This window comes from Neophocaena asiaeorientalis, unplaced genomic scaffold (genome assembly GCF_003031525.2).
Source record: "Neophocaena asiaeorientalis asiaeorientalis breed wild unplaced genomic scaffold, Neophocaena_asiaeorientalis_V1.1 scaffold175, whole genome shotgun sequence".
Taxonomy (NCBI): domain Eukaryota; kingdom Metazoa; phylum Chordata; class Mammalia; order Artiodactyla; family Phocoenidae; genus Neophocaena; species Neophocaena asiaeorientalis.
In genome coordinates, this window is record NW_020175390.1 from 1,321,380 (window position 1) to 1,346,274 (window position 24,895).

A 24,895-nucleotide genomic window follows, 5' to 3' on the forward strand; every position below is an offset into this window, starting at 1 on the left:
GGATCTTCCCAGACCGGGGCACAAACCCGTGTCCCCTGCATCGGCAGGCGGACTCTCAACCACTGCCCCACCAGGGAAGCCCAAGACCTGTGTTTTTATCTTAGAGGACCCATCTGCAGCCAGAGTAGATTATTAATAGAATTCCATGAACTTAATAATATTTTAAAATGTTCACAGCTACTATTTATTTATCTGTGATCTCTCTAGCTTCATATTACATTTGTGATAAAATAATGTGCTTCAGTAAATTGAAATTGATTATTTGCAACATTAATTCTCTTTGCATTTGCTTTGATGAAATATATATTAGCAATGCAAACTCTTGACTGTGCCTGTCTTGTATAAAGCTACTAGTACAAATAATTCTAATCTGGTACAAATAATCCTAATTCTAACCTTTTGGAGACTTACTACTTTGAAAATTATGTGATAGATAATTGTAGAGAAAACAATTTGTTCTAAAAACGGACTAGTATTTCTATAAATACAGTTATTGTTTTTATCTCCATTTCAATAATCAAATAAATTCTAATCGTAATTGCATTGTACATAGACCCTCAGGTTGCATTGTTTTCCTGAACTTTCCTTTTCCCCCAAGGTCTTCATTTTGTTTGCTACAAGTGAAGCATGTTATATATTTTTTAAATCTGCAATCAGAAAACTTGAGTTGGCAGGAATCTTTTGGATCATTTAGTCCAAATAATAACATTTCATAGGTGAGTGGGAAAAAAAACACAAGTAGAAAAAGAGGAAATTTTTCTAAAATTATTTAAGTAGTTAGAATAGAACTCAGGTGGTCTGCTTTCTTAACAAAAACACACCTCTTTTATTTTCATTATGTTGTTGTTTGATGAGCAGATATTAAAAAGTACATCTTCTATTCTACTGTGGTAGGTAGGATATACATATTGATAATATCAAGCAAGTAATTTTGCAGTGTAGGAATAATAAACCATCTTTAAAATCTCATTTAACTCATTTTCATAAACAAAAATAATTCTAAGAAATTTTAACTGGGCAGAACAACTAAGCAACCAATACAACTATATAATACTTGAAATATAGTACATACCAAGGCATGGATTATATTTTTTGAGTTCTACGTATAAGTAAAGATAAAAACATTAAAATGTTATACATGAAAATGGAATTCTCATTTAAAAAGTTCCTTAGAGGGGGCTTCCCTGGTCGCGCAGTGGTTGAGAGTCTGCCTGCTGATGCAGGGGACACAGGTTCGTGCCCCAGTCCGGGAAGATCCCACATGCCGCGGAGCGGCTGGGCCCGTGAACCATGGCCACTGAGCCTGCGCGTCTGGAGCCTGTGCTCTGCAACGGGAGAGGCCACAGCAGTGAGAGGCCCACGTACCGCAAAACACACACACACAAAAAAAAGTTCCTTAGGGGTGTGTGTGTGTGTGTGTTTGAGAGACAGACAGACAGACAGACAGACAGAGACAGAGACAGAGAGGGAGAGAGGTTTATTTTAATAGGAAATGGCTCACACAATCATGGAGGATGAGATGACCCAAGACCTGCAGTTGGCAAGCTGGAAGCCTAGGATGGTCAGTGTGTAGTTCTAATCCAAGTCTGAAGGGCTGAGAACCAGGAGAGCCAATGATGTAAATTCTAGTCCAAAAGCCTTCAGTCTGGATATCTAAGAAGAGATGTTTCATACTGAATCCAAAGGCCAGAAAAGACCATCATCCCAGCTCAAGGAATAAAGCAGGAGTTCCCTCTTAGCCATTTGCTCTATTCAGGTCTACAACTAATTGCATGAGACCCACATACATTAAGGAGAGCAATTTGCTTTACTGAGTCTACTGATTCAAATGTTAATTTCATCCACTAACACCCTCACAGACACGCCCAGAATAATGTTTGACCAAATGAATGGGCACCCTGTGGTATAGTCAAGTTGACACATAAAATTAAGCATTACACTAGGAAAATAATAACGGTGGTTTGAACTCGGTTATTGTCATTGCACTGTAATTGGTGAAAGTGGGCAAATGACATTGAAGTCATGCAAGTGGATGGGAACACTTACAGAGAATACAGAGTGAGGGAAAAGTGAGCCCTTGACAGAAACCTAAGGACTTTCAATATTAAAGTGTAAGAAAGAGGAGGAGAGGCCACAGGGAAGACTGACCTGGAGAAAGACAAACAGATAAAAGGAAAGCACCAATTGTAGAAGCTACTCAAGACAGAATCTTTAAAGGATAAAATGCTTAATGGTGTCAAATGTTTGTTTGGGTTAGGCAAAAAAAGGACTGAAATATATTCCTCAGGTTTAACTGCAAGAGTCATTAGAGACCTTGTCAAGAAGAGTTTTAGTGGAGTGGTGGAACCAAAATCCAGATTGGAGTATGTCGAGCTGTAAATGGGATTTGATTAAACAACAATAGAGAGCAAGAGAAAGGTGTTCATGGACTTTAGCAGTGATGTAAAGTTGAGACAACACATTTCAGTGTGAAAGAGCCATGGGGCAAAGGGGACAGTTAAAAGTGATGCAACTTTTAAGGAAGGAAATGCTGATTTTGACTGTACCCTGAATTTTTCAAAAGTAATCAGTTATCAGTTATCTGCATTTAAAATGAAGGTGCTACAGTTGAAATAAAATAAATATATAACCGTTTCTAGAAGAGTTAATCTGCATAAATTGCCCCCACAATTTCATCTATTGGGCGCTTTTCACTTCTGGGTTTCAAACCCAGAATGTACAGAAATTGTTCCTTAATTAGGAAAAATGTTGATATAATTGTGCCAAATCTCACCCTGTGTCATAGCATTGCTGGTTTTCTGTAATACTACAGGACCTTCATTCACTTTCTATAGCTCAGAAAACTCCTTCAGGTAATTTGCCCAAGATGCTCCCTCTTCCAGAAATAGTTTCCAGAACTCTGTTCCATTTTATCCTATCTTTTTTATCTAATTAATGCCTAGAGGTCTCAGATCAATCACCATTTACTTAGAGATAGTTTTCATGACCTCCCTTACTAAAACAGCTTTCTCTAATAAACACTGTTACCTCAATAAATGCCTCTTCTTTTGGAAATTTCCTGAGTTTTATTTTTATATTTATTTGGTGGGTCTTCAATTAATATATATCCAGCCACTAGAATATAATCTTTATTAAAATAGGGCCAACTGTATTTTTTCCTTAATTGTGTTCACAGCTCCTATGAGCCCCTCATAAGCATGAGATACTCAATAAGTATGCGTAGAATGATTGAATATACAAAACCAAGCTAAGTGCATTTGGCTAAAACTGGGAAATATGTGTGAATAAGCAAACTAACATAATCGGTAACAGTCTTGACATGTAGCAACTATCAATATTGCATTTAAAAGATGAAAATATTTTTTCTAAAATGGGACACAAAACTTTTTTATATTTTATTATTATATCAAATATAGTATCAAATTTATATTTGATACTTATTTGGGTGATAACAACTTATACAAGTTTTCCTTCCTATGACATTTTCTAAAGCATTTTAGAGCCATTAAAATTCTTTTGTGAGGAAAGTTGAATGAAAGACTCCCAGCTATAAAATGACATATAACCTGTAATACTTAATAATTCGTTTCAAGTAGTTTGAATCAATCTAATATATGGGGTGTATACTTATCTCTGAATTTATCAAGTTGCATGCATTACATATGTGCAGCTTTTTATTTGGCAATTGTACCTCAGTAAAGTGGTTTAAAAATTGTGATAACCATTGGTTATAACCATGGTTTTATATATATATCATATATAATAACCATATATATATATGATATATATGACCATATATATGATAATAAAAAATATGGTTTAAGAATACCCTGTTAACATTTTTTGACTTCTAAAACCCTGTTAACAACTAATAATTTATTAAGTGTCTACTAAGTTCAAAGCAGGCAGTGCCCCTTGTGCTTTACATGCATGAAATAATTTTATCCTCACAGCAACCCTGTGATTTGATGATGATGATGAGGAGGAGGATAATGATAATAATAAACTACCATAGTTTACAGATGAGGAAACCAGAAAAAGACTATATGCCATGCTTACGTAGGCTAGGTTTTACCATAAGGCAGGACATGGTCAATTGGAACTTCCAGAAGTCTGTGAAATGGAGAAAACTTGCTTAAGTGAGTACTACTGTCTCTGCCACAAGTAGGAAGAGTCAGAAATTGAGCCCAGCTCTCTGGTTCTGAGTCCCAGTAGCTGAGCTCTCATACTCATTCCAAAAATAATTTTACCATGTATAGTGTGTGTGTGTGTGTGTGTGTGTGTGTGTGCAAGAGGGAGAGAAAAAAAGAAAGAGAGAGAGGGAGAGAGAGCATGCTGTAGTTATTGCCAATATTATATTTACTCTTCTTGAGCACACACTGAGGGTCCAGTTCTTTCCAATGAAATGTGAGAGGTGGTATGTGCTGCTTCTGGGCTAAAGCTTACAACAAGCATGCTCCTTCATGCTTTCTTTCCCCTTCAGAGCACAGGATGCATCCCACAATGAAGCAGTAGTACAAGAGAGATCTACAGAACAGAAGCAGCTATGTTCCTGGTTCTTGAGGCATCACACAAAGCACAGGAGACGAGGGACAGCCAAGTTGGACTCTTTTTTGAAAACCTCTTATGAGTACTTATTTATATTTGAAACATTTCAAATTTGGATCTATTTGTCTCATTAATTTGCATACCATGAGTATTTTGCTGAACCATTTAAAATTGTTGATATTTGACTATTTTTAACATACAAAAGTAAAAATTCACAAAGTTTAACCTAATAATATCACTGTCAAACTTTTTAATTAAATAAATCTATTATTTTCTAATTAAAAGGTGGTACAATTTAATTTCTGCATTTTTAAATGCTATCTACTAATGTCATAATTATATTGACTATGTAAAATGTTTCTTTCTTTTATTAAATTCAGTTCCAGGAGTACATTTTCCCATTCTTCCCAGGCTTTCTGTATGTCTAAATCAATAACTATTTCTTACTTTTTCATTAGATTTTAGTTCAGAACAGCAGTTTCTCTCAGTACTTCCCTTACATACAAATTTAAACCAAGAAAGTACTAAGCCATACCTCCCTCCACACTTACTGTCTAGTCAGTAGAGTATTAATGCTCCATGTTTGTTTCATTTTTCCCCCAAATTTTTTCCATCATCCATATATCTATTCTTACGTTTATGATTTATTTTTCCAAATAGGTGGATACTTTTTTGGTATATGCAAATATATGGTTTCCTCCTTCATATTAGATATGGTGTTTTGAATAAAATTTATTTTAATACTCTGTGAAGTTATTATTTCCACACTATACAATTTTGGTATTATCCATGTGATATTTACATCCTGTGCTAAACTTTCATGTTAATTTTGTTTATTACTCATAATCTGTCACTATTTATTAACACATTTTGTTGCAAGACCTGTAATATTTTCCTTGTGAATTATTAAAGAGTGTTTTACTTTAATTTTATCAATCATCTTTTGGTTCCAAATTTGTTGTCTTAATTTATATCATTTTAGAATTCTTCTGGGGTATGTTCTTTTTCCCCATCATGTTCATGTTAAAGTTCTCTTGATTAGAATGAAGGTTGCCATGCCAAAAGAGTGAGCTAACTTTATGCCACAGAACTTCTGGTTGTAGGCACAATTTCATAAAAACTGTTATTTGGCATATTAAATACAGCAAGCTGTTCATTTTCCTTACTTCCTTTAATTTTTTTCAAATCAGACCTTTAACTGGAAGGAAAGAAAAAAACCCAACTTAAGCCTTCTGGTCCTTCAGTCTCATTTCTATATTAAATAAAATAATTTTCTTTCCAAGGCAAAAATACAATCCCTTAGATAAAATTTTATTTGGTTACTCTTTAAAAAATACTTAATTTTTTCTCAAAAAAATCTTTGTTCAAGAGAACATTGACTATGGCCTCTTCTTTTAATTTTCTGTAATTATTCCTCATAGAAGTATGGTACAGGCATCAAGCAATACAAAGTATCTTTAATTTAATTTATTATGTGATTTTTTTCCTTGCTTATTAAGCTTTCATTAAATAAATAAAATGAAAATTCTCAGAAGCTTGTTTCATAAACCCAGATGGCCAGGGAGAGGATCTTACCAAAGGGAGGCATCTAGACGTTCTTCTACAGATTGCACACATAATCATGATTACCCTTTTAATCAACCATATCAGCGGGAGAATATTCTCAAAATGGCTACACAAATCTAGCTCCTGAAGTATATTTTCTGAAATGAACTTGCCAAACTAAGCCATTTTCCCCTCAATGAAACCCATTTTCATGTCCATCCATACCATCTGTTCCTCATGAAAATGGAGAATTAGCTTTGTATTGACTGGCATCAGTTAGTTCCATTGTCATCAACTGGTTCATTAAAAAATACTGGGGTTTCTTTTACCAGAAAATAACACTTCTATTTTTATTTTTAATTCAAAATAATTATAATCACTACATTTGTGCTTCACCATGTTACTTCTCTTTTCAATATTTTATGAGATCAACTTGTTCAATTTTATGGTCTTATTTAATACTTGCTATACTGGTGACATTACAAACCCTAATTCCTGCTTTCTGGTAACTATGGACTCAACTTCCATCAAGCCACATTCAGTGAAAGCCCAACACATTCTTTTTATGTTAGAATTAGTTTACTGTCTAGGTATAGAGCATTATATTGAAAACAATTTAAGTTTGAAAATGGTTTCTAATTTTTTTCATAAAGTTAACTTAGGGAAAGCTACCCCCAAAATATAACAGATTGTAACAAAATGTCTAACATTTGTGAATGAATTAAATTATTTTTTCAGCTGCATCTGATCACTTAGAACTGAGTTTTAATTACCAGTCATGAGGCTCCTGACAAGATGGCAGAGTAGACATGAGCCCACCTCTTCTTATAGATACACCAAAATCACAACTAACTGATGAACAACCATCAACAAAAAACACTAGAACCTACCAAAAAAAAAGATACCCTACATCCAAAGACAAAGAAGAAGCCACAATGAGACAGTAGGAGGGGCACAATCGCGATAAAATCAAATCCCATACCCACTGGGCAGGTGGCCCATAAACTGGAAAATAATTATACCACAAAAGTTCTCTCACAGGAATGAAAGTTCTGAGTCCCATGTCAGGCTCCCCAGCCTGGGGGTGTCTGGCAATGGGAGGAGGAACCCCCAGAGAATCTGGCTTTGAAGGCCAACAGGGTTTGATCGCAGGAATTCCACAAGACTGGGGAAAACAAAAACTCCACTCTTAGAGGGTGTATGTAGGATCTCTTGTGCACCAGGACCCGGAGAAAAAAGCGGTGACCTCATAAGAGACTGGGCCAGACTTACCTGCTAGTATTGGAGGGTCTCTTGCAGAGGCGGTTGGTGGCTGTGGTTCACTTCGGGGACAAAGGCAATGGTGGCAGTAGTTCTATTGAGTACTCATTGGCGTAAGCCCTCTTGGAGACGCCGTTTTTCAACCAAGACCTGGCCCCACCAAACAGCCTGTAGGCTCCAGTGCTGTAATCCCTCACGCCAAACAACCAAGAGGGTGGAAACACAGCCCCACCATCAGCAGACAGGCTGCTTAAAGTATTCCTGAGCACATAACTGCCTGATAAACACGTTCCCTGACATGGCCCTGCCCACTAGAGGGACAAGACCCAGCTCCACCCACCAGTGGGCAGTTACCAGTGCCTCCCACCAGGAAGCCTGCACAAGCCTCTTAGACAGCCTCATCCACCAGGGGGCAGACAGCAGAAGCAAGAAGAACTACAGCCATGCAGCCTGCGGAAGGGAAACCACAATCACAGAAATTCAGACAAAAGTGAGATGGCAGGGGAATATGTCCCAGATGAAGGAACAAGATAAAACCCCAGAAGAACAACTAAGTGAAGTGGAGATAGGCAAGCTACATGAAAAAGAATTCAGAATAATCATAATAAAGGCAATCCAAGATCTTGGGAAAAGAATGGACGCACAGATCAAGAAGATACAAGAAATGTTTAACCAAGACCTAGAAGAACTAAAGAACAAAGAAAGAGATGAACAATACAGTAACTGAAATGAAAAATACTCTAGAACGAAACAATAATAACCAGTCATACTAGAATGGGGAAATTGATGACTCAAATAAAATATAAAATGCATAATTCTGTGAAAATATAAATAAAGCATTGAGTATACAAAGGGATTATTAGCAGTTTAATAGGAATTCCCACTATTTTTAATGACCTTTCAATAATGCATTTAAAATTATTTATTTTAGAAGAAATATATCTACACTATTCTTACTAATTCTCAATAAATATTTGTTAAATATTTGGGGAATTTAAAAGAAAATTCTAAATGGCATGAGGACAACAATGAAACATATAATCTATATTGAAATGGTCATGTCCTAAAAGGTGAAAGAATTGTCGCTTATGGAAAAAGGGGAATTTATACCAAGTTTATTCATAATTGCTGAAACTTGGAAGCACCCAAGATATCCTTCAGTAGGTGAATGGATAAATAAACTGTGGTACAGCTAGACAATGGAATTTTGTTCAGCAATAAAAAGAAATGAGCTATCAAGCTATAAAAAGACATGCAGGACGCTTAAATTTATACTACTAAGTGAAAGAAGCCAATCTGAAATGCTACATACTGTATGATTCCACCTATGTGACATTCTGGAAAAGGCAAGACTATGCATGCAGTAAAACAGATCAGTGGTTGCCAGGGGCTGGGGCTAGGGAGAAGGAAGAGATAAATAGGCAGAGCACAGAGGATTTTTAGGGTAGTGAATGCTCTATATAATAATAATGGATATAAGTCATCGTACATTTGTTCAAACTTGTAGAATGTACGACACCATGAGTGAACCACCATAATGTAAACTATGGACTCTGGGTGAGCATGATGTGTCAAGCAGGTGCATCAATTTTAACAAATGTACCACTCTGATGAGTGATGTTGATAATGGGGAAGTTTGTAGATGTATAAAGGTAGGGGATATATGGGAAATCTCTGTACTTTCTTCTCAATTTTGTTGGAAACCTAAAGGTGCTCTTAAAAATTAATTTTCAAACAAAACAAAACCAAAAAGTAAAGGGAGGGGTGGGAGTTCACACTAGATCCATTTCTTAAGATGGAATTCATACTGACTGGAGATGTTTAGTCAGCAAAGTCAAGAACACAGGTGCCTAGGTAAGCAATCTCCATACATGTCCATCAACATTGTCATCAACATCAATAGCTCTGAGAATAAGTAGCACATCTCAGAAATGCGCAGAGCTTGACAGCAAGAGACGGAGGCTAGCTCCTAGAACATACAGGCATACAGCCTCTCAAGTGCATGGGAAGACATACACAGTAGCTGTGGGAAGGTCACAGGTGAGGGGCAGGTGGAATACAGCTCAGGAGCCTGTATTTTCAGAACAAAAGCACCAAGATTGTGATGAGGAGTGGAAAGGAAAATTTATAGCATTTTATTTGCCACTTGGAGAACAGAGCAAGAGATAAGAATGTCATGATTGTAAGTCATTCCACCTGTAATGATTGATTACTAGGTGCATGCCAGTTCTCTTAGGGTGATTTTTCTTTTTTCCTACTTAGCCTATCACAAATGTTTGAAGTCCCCTGATTTTTGTGATTTTATTTTTTAATCACAAAAGTAGTATCTACTCAATTTAGGACATTTAATTTGGACACTTAATTCAGAGAAGTTTAAATGAGCTTCATTATTTTCAAGCAATGACTATTCCAGAAAAAAAAAATCAGAGGAAATAACACCTCTCTTTAAAGATAATTTTATTTATACCCCTTTTTTTTTGTTCTCTGCAAATGCCTTACCAACAGGGCATTACCACTCTATCCCTAAAGATATTTATATTTTATTTATATTTATACTTTTATATCTTTCTATTTATCTGGTTTGACATCTATTCAACTAAGCATGTGGCTGGGAGAACACTCCTATCTTTTCTCAACTGAGCTTTTTTTTTTTTTTTTTTTTTTTGCTGTACGTGGGGCGCCTCTCCCATTGTGGAGCACAGGCTCCGGACGTGCAGGCTCAGTGGCCATGGCTCACGGGCCCAGCTGCTCCGTGGCATGTGGGATCTTCCCGGACCGGGGCACGAACCCGTGTCCCCTGCATCGGCAAGCGGACTCTCAACCACTGCGCCACCAGGGAAGCCCCTGGGCTTTCTTTTTTGAGATAACCTACTTTATAGACTATTGAAGTACTAGGAAAATGTTTTGAAATGTCAATGTATTAAACATGATTTTCATTGAGCACCTTTTTCATGCTACAAACTAATTTGATTGTTATCAGAAGAAATGTGTTATTAACAGATATGACTGTATTTCTCTGATGACTTGATGGTTTTGGATAATACTCCAACATCATTAAATACGTGAAGAGTAAAATAGTAACTATTCTGACATCGTTAAAAAGTGAAAAGTAAAATTTTGTCATTATGGAAATGAAACCTTGTGCTCAAGAAAACATTGAAGTTGGTTCATATCTACTAATTTCTCAGCAGAGGTGACAACGTCTTGGCTTCCTTGAATTCTCAAGCTTGCTGATGCATCTAAGATTACATTCCAATCCAAGTCAAAAGTTTACTCTCATAGACATCTATCATAATACAGCATGCCAGACTGAAGTTAATCTCTGTAATTTGTAATCATGTGTATTAGTTTGCTATTGTTGTTCTAATAAATCACCACAAAGTTAGTGGCTTAATACAACACAAATTTCCTCTCTTATAGTTGTGGGAGTCAGAAAAAGCCCTGCTGGCAAGGCTTTGTTTCTTCTGGAAATTTCAAGGGAGATCCCTTTCCTTAGATTTTCCAGCTACCAGAGGCCACCTGCATTTCTTGGCTTGTGGCCCCTTTCTCCATCTTCAAAGTGCATCATTGCAACCTGTGCTTCTACCATCACAACTCTTTTTAATCTCTGAACTTGACTGCCTCCATTTTATAAGAACCCTCTGGTTATATTAGGCTCATTCAGATAATAAAGAATAACTTCCCCACTTCAAGGTCCTTAACTTAATTACATCTAGAAAGATCTTCTTGCCATGTAAAATCACATATTCACAAGTTCCACTGATTAGGGTGAGGCATATTTGGGGGACTTTATTCATTTTACCACAATGTGGAATATGTAGATTTTACCACCAGATTTTTTTTTTTTTTTTTTTTTTTTTTTTTTTTTTGCTGCACATAACTACTTGACCAACAGGGTATTCCTTATCACCAAATATTTTTAAAGCACAAATTAAATGTGTAAAGTGGAATAAGGTTGGAACTGAAAAATCCACAACCCACACCTAAAGTTACTTAAAAGTCTTTACAATTTTAGCATTTTAGATTACTTTTTGCCTTTAACACTGGTTAAAAATATTTATAGCACTAATCACAATCACTGACACAATCTATATTACAAGGTTATTAAACTGTACTTTTTCCTGAGAAAAAATAATCCTTGTGGAGAAAATAAATCTCTGAAAAATAATAATATGTAATAAATGTATCTACATTAAAATTGTTCACTAAATGCAAAAACATTGAAAACAATTTGTTTCATTTCAATTTAACATAAATACTAATCATCTTTCAATTATAAACAAAATAAGAAACACAAAAAGCTGAAACTCTGCCCCAAATCATGTAAAAATATGTCAATGGAATGTCATATATAGACATAAAAAGAGACTCAAAGGATATTAAATATTAGAATCAATAAAACATATTTACTATAGGAATTAGAAGTAGAGGGAAACACTACTGGGCATATACCCTGAGAAAACCATAATTCAAAAAGAGGCATGTACCACAATGTTCATTGCAGCTCTATTTACAATAGTCAGGACATGGAAGCAACCTAAGTGTCCATCAACAGAACACAAGGAGAACAGCTCGGTGTTCTGTGACCACCTAGAGGGGTGGGATAGGGAGGGTGGGAGGGAGACACAAGAGGGAGGAGATATGGGGATATATGTATATGTATAACTGATTCACTTTGTTATAAAGCAGAAACTAACACACAATTGTAAAGCAATTATACTCCAATAAAGATGTTAAAAAAAAAGAAAACATAAGAAGTAGGGGGAAAGAAGAATAAATAAATATTTCTAGCTAGTGCTTTTAACTAGGATGAAGGGTTTAAGATAGAAAGCAGTTGGACAGGCAAAAATGTCTGTTTTCTATTTTGATGCTGAATTACCATGGAGTATGAGGCTGATATGTTCAAGGGGTGATAATGAATGATTCCCACTCAGCATTCCAGCTTACCTCCTTGTACCCATCTACCTCTATTCAGAAGGTGCATGAGCTGAACAGCTTTTCTAAAATCCTTTGTTTCCACCCTTTTGACACAAATTAGTTTCCTCCAATTTCATGTAGTTATAGAACACTTGGAATGCAGAAAAGAGTTTGATTGGCTCTTCCTTCTATCAGGTACAGTTGTGAGGACATTGGGTTTTTCTACAGCAATCTATTCCCTAGCTTCCCTGGGTCAACAGGTTGGGGTGCAGGCCTGGGTGATATTATGATATGTGGATCATAGCTACAGTGCGTATTCATTAACTTAACAATTCCTGCTGTTGATTCTAGGGTCCTAGCCTTGAGCTTGCACTTCCAGTTGTTCCAAACACTTTTAAAGCATCTGATCATTGCATTCAATCCCTTTGTGTCTAAAATAACTAGAATGGATTCTGTTTCTGTAACTGGTCCATAACCAATTACATTTGGGTGGAAATTAGTCTATAAATCTTGATTTTAAAGCAAAGGATAGAACTGAGGTACATGTTTGGAAATCATTAGAATTTAGGTCTTGATGGACATATATGATAGACATGAAATTGAAGTCATCTGGGAACTGTTACATGCATAGAAACATTGGGGAATATCAATGCCATAAGAAGGTATTGGAAGAGAAGCCAGTCAGAGAAGTTGGAAGAGAAAGAGAAAGTATATAAGTTCTTAAAGGAGATTTCAAATCTGTGTTAACATTTCCCTTTCCACTACTTGACTAAATTTCCTCTTCATTGTCCCTGTGTGTTTTCCAAATCCTCATAATCTCTTGATGTTGTCACCCTATTTTTAGCTTCATTTGTCTATGGTGTGGCCAATGGTAAACCAGCTCAAATATGTGTAATCTATGATCATAAAATTATTCTTTTATTCAGTGCTCATAATCATTTCTTGTCAAACTCTAAGCTAAGGCATTTTCAGATATTATATTTCTCTATTCTTGATTTTAGGCAGCTGAGCAATTATGTAGAAATTTACAAAATTAAACTCATCTAGTTCTCTACAAATTCATGTTATATAATATAAAATGTTCCCTCAGCAGTGCTTGATAATCCTTGTGCTAAGATTATAACCTGGGTTATTTCTTGTTCACACACACACACACACACACACACACACACACACACATGCATGCACACACAGAGACCTTTATTATTTTGCCTTTACCTCTGAAAATAGTGTGTTCATTCTTTACAAGCTAATCCTTCTGTTATTTATCATGCCTCTTTACATTTTATCCTGGATTCATTTTCTTCATACAAAATTTTTATTTAAAGACCATAGCCAGGCAATGATTCATGGGCTAGAATATAAGAGCTAAATATAGAGTCCCCAGTACTGGCCCTCCTAGAACTTGCAGTGAATATACAGTGAAAATCAGACTAAGCTGGTTAGAGAGATTTTCAGGATGTTCTTTTCTGTGGGGTTGTCAGGCAAGACCTATTTGATAAGAAAATATTTACCCAGAGACCTGAAGGAAAGCCCTCTGTCTTTCTGTAGCTGGTCTTTTATTTTGGTTTGTATGAGCTTTAAATACATTTAAACTTACATCTATTTCTTATGTCTGATACATATTTGCCTTTTAACTTGGCTTATGGTATGCTGGATATAAATTAGTTGTCCAACTATATAGCCTAATTATCAAATTTTAGGACTTCTGAACTTTATATGAAGGCTAAAAATAGTTTCTAATCAATAATGGAAAAGATTAATATTTTATTTAGTATTTGCATTGTACTTTTTCTATTTGTTTTTATACTTAGAACTTGGATCCACTTGGAATTTATTTTTTTATGAGGTGTAAAATACTGATCTATATATACAAAATGGCTGATAAGATAGATGGATAGATAGATAGATGGATACATAGAGAGCTCTCCAACTGTTTCTACAGCATTCTTTGCATAATCAATTCTTTCCATACTGACTTGAGATGTCATCTTAATTTTAAACTAAATTTCTCTATATATTTGAGTCCATTTTGGGCTTCCCCGTTTGATCCATTGAACTGCAGGATTATTGTTACTAAATGTTAAGTTAAATGATATTTAAATACAATACATTACTTCAGTAAAAGATTGCCAATCCAGTGAAAATATAAAGTAATGTAATACATAATTAACTTGGCTATACAAACCTTAGATTAGAGCTAGGAAGATAATTTTATTAAAAAGTTGTATTGATCAATAAGTATCAAAAATCCTTCCTCATGACAGATTATTATTTTTGTATTTTCTCTATTCTAGTAGAGTTCTTATAACCTTTCCAGGTATAATAAGGTCCAGCAAACACAGTCTGAATAATTTGCTGCATGCTTTTTTTTTTGAAGTAGCATTTATGCAAAAACTTTTGTACTGTTTCACTAAGGCACTTTAGCATATGCTGGTTAAATTCTGTCTTCTTGTTACAGCCTAAATCTGTTTTCATTCAGGTTGGTTGCTTTATGCCTCCAAGCTAAAAAAAGGATATTTAAAATCTTGAGAGAAATGATTCACACTGTCTTTGGCAGCTAAATACAATCTTTGTCTTTTGCTCAGTCCTTGGAATTTGATGAAGTAAAAGATTAAGACCGTCATACCACATGTATAAACCAAATGCTTTTAGTTCTCATACTGACAATACAATTGCTTGTGACTTCTCAAAGAAAAGTCACTCTTCTCTGTTGTTACTGTTTTCATAGACTACAAGTGTTGGAAACCTGTCTTAAGAATTCTTTGTTTCTTTTTTTTAAAGCAATGCAGGACATTTTTTTTTTTCTATTAATGGAAGTGACAAATGTCAATTCTCAGTGGCAAGTGTAAAACCTATAGCATGCACAATTTGCTTTCTGGCTTCTTTGGAGTCTCCCTGCTAGGACCCATAAAACGTGATAAAGTTTGGTAATGTCAAGGAAGGTTAATTGTGAGTTGAGGAGACACTGTGACAAAATCTATAGATCTAAAACAAATCTTTCCTAAAAGGAAGTGAAATAAAGGTAGTTTGGATTTTATTATATGGAAATTACTTTTAAAATTTACTGAATTTTTTTCACTCTGTGAAAAAATATGTGATATGCTCTATGGAAAACATAGAAATTAGAAATAAGAATAAGACTAAGATTTAGTAGATGGATTCATTAGCCCATGAATTTTAGATGTGTTATTTTATTTTAATAATTAACCTCACTGTGATGCAAGTTATAAGTTTGATATAAATTACAATCTCATGTTTTAAGTATGAAAAGGAAATCCCAGAGAATTTGCATGTGCTTCCAAAAGATGCTACATGGAGTAAAAAAACAGTTACAGTATAAAAGAAGGATTTGTAGAATTCTGGACCCTCTGTCAAAACAGTTTTGTAAAATAATACAATCACAGTCTCTAGCTTCAGGGGATAGAATCCTGTTAATGTAACTCACAAGCTGATTGAGCTTGGGCAAGATACTTAGCCACTTTGGGCTGATAGAATCTGCTTCATGTGCTTTTGAGGTGGTATATAGAAGAAAGAATAAGACATCTTGGAGTATAAATATTCAATAAGATTTAGTTGTTATTATTATGACATTCTTATTCATACAGTTAATGTACTTTCAAAGAAGACCCATTCCTGTCCTTAAGGATTTTACAATTTAGGATTCGAACAACTTATCTAATAACCGCAACACAAGGTGGCATCTTAGGCAATGATAAGACAAAGGTGAATAACAAAGATAGGAAAAGAAAGTATTCTACAGAGACTAAGAAAGAGAAAGACTAAGAAAAAGTTCTAGCCTGATAATAGGTCAGGAAGCTATTTAAGAAAGAAATAGCCTTTAGATGAGCATTCCAAGATTGAAAAAGAAAAGTTCAGCAGGTGATGATGAAGGGCTGATGAAGGAAAACTCTAGGAAGGAGAGACCCACAGTACAGAAATAGCTTTTTAAAAATTATTGGGAAAATGTGTGTTGAACAGAATGCATAAAATTCCACTGGTATTTGTTAAATGATTAGTGAAAAACAAGTTTGGAAATATTAATTGGGACACTACAAGAGAAACCTCTGTCTGTCTGGGCTGTGGCAGGCTCGCAGTATCATCATCAATATCATGTGCTAGATGAAGTGCAGTTTGGCATTAAGAATTACTTCAGGGCTGATTGCTTTGAGATTTATATTTTATGTTTTCAATGTTTGTTTGTTGCCAACTATATGACAGTAACTAATATTAACACACTAAAATAGCACCCCTTAATTTAACAATATTGTCCTAGACATATGCCACTTATTATGGGTATATTACACAAATCATTTTCTTTATTAGCTTATAGCTGCTTTTGATAAGCATTTTGTACAAGGCGATTTTTGCCAATTTATTCACATTTGTGGTAAAATTATGTGGCTGAGAAAAACCTGAATTATGGAACACTTTTTAAAAATCACAACTTAATTATCTTCAAGAGTTCAGTGTTCCTTTATTCTAGTCCAAGTCTCCCTCTAACTAGCTACATGACCCTGCATCTGTTATGCAGACTCCAAAGGCCTTTGTTTCAATATCTCTAGACAAATTCTGGACTAACTGACATGCCTGGTCATTTGTGGCCAAATCATTATATGACTGCAGTTACATTAAATACACTTCTGTCAGGAATAAAAGAATCAGAAATTAGATTACACAAATCAGAAAAATTGAAGGAGAGGGGTATAAAATTAATTTCTTAGACATTTTGATTAAAGCAGATATTTTAACTTTATGGAGGGGCTATAGCATCAATTTTCCTGTAAAAAAAGTAACAGCAAATTTTCAATAACTTTCCTCCAGATTAAAAATAATCTATGACCCATAAATGTTTCCACTATTTTCTAGGAAATAAAAATTTTCCGTTTTTGCCAATTTTATGCTTCCCTCTTATACTCTGATATAACTTGTTACTTAAGCTCTACAAATATTAACATACATATAAATCACCTGGGGATCTTGTGAAAATGGGGATTCTGATTTAGTATGTTGGACATAGGACTGAGATTTTGCATTTCTAACAAGCTTTTAGGTGATTCTTATGCTGTTGTTGTCTGAGGACCGCATTCCACACAGTAAGGAGCTAAACGGCTTCAGATCTTATTCTAAGGCCAATTAGCATATACAGCACAGAAAGGATCAAAGTAAATACTAATTAACACAGACCCACATTCAGATAAGGACTAAGTATTCTCACGTACGTATTCTACAGTTTGAAAATCAAATATATTAAATAAAATTAAATAAAATTATTAAATAAACAGAAGAAAAAAAAAAGATTCCCTCTTTGAATGCTTTTTTCCTGCTGGCTTTGTTGCCCTCTTAAGTGGCTGTTGCTATTCATGTCCTTTGAAAACCCTGATTGAGACTCATCTGATTCAGTTGTTTGGGCCGCAAAACCAGGATCATCCCTTCTTTTAGATCCAATGTCCACTCTTGTTGAAACTACCTTGATACATTCAGAATATGACCACTTCTACCGCCTAGCAGTACTTCTAACCACACCGTATGCTACCATGTTGGTCAAAGCCCTTTCAACTTCTCCCTGCATTATTATTATAGTTTCCTATCTGCCTCCATGCACATATCCTTGTCCTCCACAGTCTATTCTCAATATAGAATCCTGGATGATACTTCTAAAACCCAATTCAGATCATGCTATTCTTTTGCTCAAAAGTATTACAGCATCCATGTCACTTAGAATGAATGAAGGTCATTTACCTTACAATGTCCTACAAGGTCATACATAATCTTGTTTTCCGTTACTTCTGTGAACATATCTTCCGCTACGCCCGACCTTGCTCTAGTCATACTGACCTCTTTGATGTTCCTTGAACTTATTGTGCACGATCCCTTTGCTATTCATACAGCTATTTTCTTTACTTTTTTTCAGTATCACTTTCTCAATAAAGTCAATTATGAGCACTCAGTTAAAAAATACGATTAACCTTCCTGATGCCTTTCACCAGTCTTCTCCTTTTTTCACATTTCATTCTTTAAACACACACACACACACACACACACACACACACACAACACATACAACATAATGTGTCTATTGAGTATGTTCATTGTTTTTTTTTATTTTTTTACTCTATTTAACCCAGTAGAATACAAACTGCCATGTTTCCTTTATTCTTCTCACCACTGATTTAATCTGAGCAATTCAACAGTGCCTGGCTGCTGTTGATTGTTCATCAAGTATATGTTGAATGAAGTAAGCAATATACAATTTGGGAACCTAGCCAGGACTTTCTTTGACTTCGCTGAGGCAGATGTTAGTAGTAGATTGTGAAAGAAATGGGAGGTGAAGAAATCAAAATACATTATGATTAGAAAAAGCATGCCTGGAAAAGAAGCAACATGTGGGAATCTGAGTATGATATTTATTTTCCTTTTATTTTAAAAAAGTGAGACATGTGATCATAATTACAGAGTGAGGGAAACAAGCTTCAGATATAAAGATGATAACTGATGAAGCCATGCTTCAGAATACTATTTGAAAAAAACCCAAAAAACAAAACACAAGAGCTCAAGTAAAGAAGTTACCCTCAAACAGGAAGAAAAATTGTTTTCTTTCAAGAGTAAAATGAAATAAAGATATTTTCATAGATTCAAAGTCAGTACTTGGAAAAAATCCACTCCAGCTTAACCCAATGTTATTAATTAATGGTGGTTTTACAGGGGTTGTGAGAAGAGAAGTGAAAGGGAAGGGTAACTGAGCATGTCAAAGAATCGCTGCTTAGCATGGAGAAAAAGACTAAAATATTACGAGCGTTAAAGTTATCAGTCCTGTACAGTTACACAATGATCACTCAGCAAAGTGTGGATATCTACATCCCTGGAATGATGCTGAGTTGGGGCTTCATTGAGCAAGTGAAGCAGAAGAATAGAAATGGTTCAGGAGAACAAATACTAGGTCTATACTAAGTGGGGAGCTGCTAAAGTCAAGGTAAAGCTTAACAACTATCTCTGATATTGGAATCAAAAACAGAAAGACTAAGGGATTGAATTCAGATCTGGGTTGTTACAGTTTAAAATAGCTAGAGTGGATTAGATAAGAGGCATAATATTATCAAAGTGATGGCCATACATATGGGTGGCAAAGAAGGTTGGAGGAGGTGAAGAGGATTAAATAATTAAGGGGATTAAGAAAGCAATGTGAGGGGCTTCCCTGGTGGCGCAGTGGTTGAGAGTCCGCCTGCCGATGCAGGGGACACGGGTTCGTGCCCTGGTCCGTAAGGATCCCACATGCCACGGAGCGGCTGGGCCCGTGAGCCATGGCTGCTGAGCCTGTGCGTCTGGAGCCTGTGCTCCGCAGCGGGAGAGGCCACAGCAGTGAGAGGCCCGTGTACTGCAAAAAAAAGAAAGCGATGTGAGGATGGTGTTGGTTTATCATTTACAAGCAGGTTAACCATGCATCCTGATCTGCCCAGGACAGTTTTGTACTATGACTGTCTTTCCATCTTAAATGTTAGTAAAGCCTCCTGTATACTCAAATCAGTTCCAGTTTGAATGATGAACAGTTTGATAAACCTATATATAGGATGTACCAATTTTTGAGGTGGATGGCAAATGCTTTAACAGTCTTTAAAATAGTATCAGTGACTCAAGAAATCATGGTTAGGAGGACTAGGTTGATAAGTCAATAGTGCAAGAGATAGAGATTCACATACTTTAGATTAATGTAATTATTTAGATCAATACTCCTAGTAGTACAGTATTGTATTTAATATGTACTCCTCATAAATATACCCTCAAATTTTACTCAAGGCAAAGCAAAATATTAAAAAGCAAATATTGTGACCACTGTGATACTATTTATTTAAGCTAAGTATGCTCAGTTTCTTCCAGGGTTTTCATTTAAATAATTTTTAACTCTTCACTGCATTGATCATTTTTAAAAGGTAGTGATCAAAAATAAATACAATACTTTGCCCTGTCTGATAAATGAAGACTAGAATAGGATTGTCATAGCTTTTTCTGAATGTTAATATTCCTACTTAAAAAGCTCATATATGAATTAATTTGGGGTGCTTTTTGATTTGTTTTGGTTTTGGCTGCCATAATATAATTCTAACCCACATTTCCATTGTTTTCGTCTAGCTCTCCTAGAGTTAATTTTGTATATCCCTAGAGTTTCAGGCTCATATACATATATGAATGCCTTTTTGATAGCTCAACTTGGATGTTGATAAAGTATATTAACAGGGCCCAAACTTAATCTTTTATTTTATTTTAAAAAATGAAACCAAACCCAATTACTTCTCTCTTTCTTCTTTGTTAAAATCCTTTTCCAAGATATTATTGTTTCTTGCCTACATTACAATGAATGTCACTAATTGCTAGTTATACTCCCAACTTCTATGTTTGTCTACATGTTAATATGTATAGTATAAAACAATAATATTTAGAAAATACATAGCATTTGTCAGTGGTTTCTACTTATGAAAAAATACAAATTCTTTGCCATGGCTTTTTAGTCTCTCCATGAACTTGCCTATCCCTCCAATGTTATCATACCCCACTCTTTCCTTCACTCCATCACTTTCCACCATGCTGGCTTTCAGGCAGTTCTAAAAAGTATGCCAACTTCATGCATACTTTAGAGCCTTCACACTTCAATCTGCCTAAAATGTACTCTCCTGGATAGTCACATGGTTGGTCTCAGTAAGAATGTCAATATTTCAGATAGTTATATTCTGAACACCAAATCTAAAGTAGTACTTCCAAGTCACTATGTATCATACCAGGCCGTTTTACTTTCTTCCTCACACTCACTACAATCACAAATATTTTGTGTGTGTGTGTATGTATGCATGTGTGTGTGTGGCTATTAGACTATATTTAGTGTCCCAACCAAAATAAAAGCCCCATAAAATAAGGATATTATCTTTATTGTTAACATTGTATTCACAATATCTAGAACTGTGTCTGGGACAAGGTAGCTGTTTAGTAAATATTTATGAGAATATGCTTTATATTTACATAGGGAGAATGCTTGAAACGTTCAAAGTTTCAGATGATTGTGTAATTCTAGCATAAGATAACCATTTTTATCATGTTTCTTTAAAAGAAAATGAAAAAACAAGTTGGATTTTTCACTGATATTTAGTGGAAGAGGGATTAAGTAACCTAGCATAAATAACAGAAATCTGTTCCTTAGTATTTGAGATGGATTTATAATTCATTTGAATCTTTGTAGGTTTATGAGAGAATCACAAAGATGAGAATTATGAAGAGATTTTCCTATTAAAATCAACAAGGATTAAAGATAGCAATATTCTAAAGAGCTTAGGTAAGTTATAATTTTGGAATTATAACCATTGGAATTCCTCTGACCATTTCTTAATGTATTTTATCTAGGATCAAGAATTAAATAGATCTGCTATGCAAAGATTGACCATATGCCTTTTACCATGGTCCAAATTGCTGAACTCAGTAATTATGTTCATGGACCATAACATCCTATAGTGAGTAACTAAATTTAATATACATATTTATATTTTTTATTTATGTGATTATACTTCAAAGTTTATCTTTATCAAACCTATTTAATTACATTCTTTTTTTTGGCTTTTCTTTTGTATCACACATGTGTGGAATTTGCCTAATCACATTTGGTTCATGGTACAAATAATCATCAACCTATAGAAACATTTTTTTTTGGTTATTGTTGTTGTCTGTGTAGAGTTCTCATATTTGATAATGACTTTTATCTTTACTACTGGATATCCTGAAACACTTTTTAAATGTCTGTATGTCTGTGTGCGTGTGTGTGTGTGTTAGAAATAAGTAAAATATCCTCTCACTCTGATGATCATAAAGTTATTCACTATTAATCTGGTACCTTTGTGCCCTAAAATTAATCCAATTATCATAAGAAACTCAATATGTATATTTAAGGGTTCAGAAACTTCAGACACAATTGTGAAAGGATTTCCAACCTTTCCAATGTTTCTGTATCACATTGCATTTCAGTCTGCCAAATCAAGATCAATCTTCCTCACTTTCCCTTCCATCCATCCTTCCTCTTTTCCTTCCTTTCCTTCCTCCCTCTCTTCCTTCCTTCCTTTTTCCTTCTTTTCTGTCTATCATCTCTCATCTCTCTGTATCATCACATATAAACTGCCATTAAGCAGGATTCCTTAAATCATAATTTTAAGGAGAAAAATATTTTTTGAGAATTACTGAACTTATACTTTTTAATCAGAATTATTTTGGATGAAACATTAAACAAATATAGTGAATTCTGATTAATATCTAGTTTACTAAGGAATCTGTAAAGCCTAAGGAATAAAAAATAAATGTACGATCATCTGCGATGATTTCAGTTTAGGGATATTATAAATAAAGTTGGTATCATTTTTTAAAAAAATGTCACTTTGTGGATATAAATACGCATTTCTCTTCTGTAAATAGCCAGAATTATAATTGGTGGATCAAATGAGAGGAATATGCTTATTTCTATCAGCAACTCAGAACTTTTGTTTATATCCTTTTACACTCTCAGCCGCAGTGTTTGAGAATTCTGGTTGCTGCACATCCTCACCAATTTTGGTGTCTTCAGTTTTTATTTATTTATTATTTTGTAAAATTAAGCTTTAATTGGCATATAACATTGTGTAAGTTTAAGACGTACAACTTGTTGATTTGATACATTTGTATATTGCAATATGATTACCACCATTGCCTTAGTTAGCACCTCTATCATGTCACATAATTATCATTTCTTCTTTGTGGTGAAAACAATTAAGACCTAGTCTTTTAGCAAACTTGAAGTTTGTAATACAGTAGTATTGACTGTAATCACTATACTGTGCATCAGATCTCCAGGACTTATTTACCTACTAGTTGCAAGTTTGTATCCTTAAACCACATCTCTTCAATTTCCCCACCCTCTAGCCCCTGATAACCACTATTCTACTCTCTGTTCTAACAAGTTTAGCCTTTTTAGATTCCACATTTAAATGATGTCATACTTATTTGTCTTTCTCTGTCTAATTTACCTTACTTAGCAAAATGCCCTCAGGTCTATCAATGTTGTTGTAAATAGCAAGATTTCCTTCTTTCTCATGGCTCAATAATATCACATTTTATGTATACCACGTCTTCTTTACCCATTCATCTGCTGATGGACACTGAGGCTGTTTCCACATTTTGGCTATTGTGAATGAATAATGTTGCATTAAACATGGAGTGCAGATAATCTTTTCGATATCTTGTTTTCATTTCCTGTAGATATACACTCAGAAGTGAGATTGCTGGATCATAAGGCAGTTCTCTTTTCAATTTTGAGGAAACTCCAAACTGCTTTCCACAGTTGCTAAACTAATTTATATTTCTACCAACAGTGCACAGGAGTTCCCTTTTCTCCACACATGCTTCTGCAGCAGATTAACACACAAGTATTGGTTAAAGAGGTACAAAAGTTATCTTACTATACGTAGTTTAAAAAGTCTAACAGAGGTCTCATTGGACTAAAGCCAATGAACTAAATTCAGGGTGTCTTCAGGGTTGAATTCGTTTCTGGATCCTCTAAGGGATAATCTGTTTTCTTTCCTCTTCTAGTTCCTAGAGGCCACTTCCATTTTTTGGCTATGATCACCTTCCTCAATCTTCAAAGCCAGCAAAAGTGAGTGGAGTCACTGTATCTCCCTAACATCCTATAGTAAAGTCCTCCTCTCTGATTTTCTCTTCTCCTTTCCTTTTCCACTTAAATATCCTTGTAATTACAATGAGACAACCAAATAATCCACGAGAACCTCTCCATTTCAAGGTCTGTTCTCTTAATCACATTTGCAAGCTTCCTTTAGCCATGTAAAATACCATATTCATAGGTCCTGGAGATTGGGACATGAAGATCTTTAGAGGGTGTCTACCACATCCAATCAGTGAAAATTTTACTTCAGATATTTAATCTTCTGGCTCTGAAATTTCCATTTGTATTTTTATCATGGTTCATTTTTCTTCTGCTGGAATTTCTTACATTTTCACTCATTATTAATATATTTTCCTTTTCATCAATAATCATAGTTATGATAACTGCTTTAAAATTCTTATCTGCTAATTCTAGTGCCTGTGGTTAGTCTCTGTATATTGCCTTTCCTCTTGAAATCCAGTCAAAATTTCCTTCTTCTCCATATGTTTAATAATTTTAAGATGTATCTTGCACATTTTGAAGGTTATGTTTGGAGACTCTGGATTCTGTTACATTCCTCGAAACAGTATGATTATTTGTGTGTGTTGGTTTGTTTTAGCAGACAATTAACTTGATTTACTTAAACTGCAATCTTTATCTCTTGGACATAGGCTCAGAACTCAGTACAGTGATTTTAGCCTTTGTTGTGTCCCTTAGAGTATGGTCTGTACATGTGGTTAATGGGTCAGGTAGCAATTTGAGTATACATTATACCCATAATTTACCATTTCTCCCCTCTTGTTCTCTCATTTCTTAGGATCCTTCATCACTTTAAAGCATGGTTTTATTATTTGGGTGCCCCAAATTCTATTCTCTGTTTTTTATAAGGAAGAAACACTGCAGTTTTTCTATAAGAGTTTGATTTGCCTCTTAGTCTTTTTTTTTTTTTTTTTTTTTTTTGGG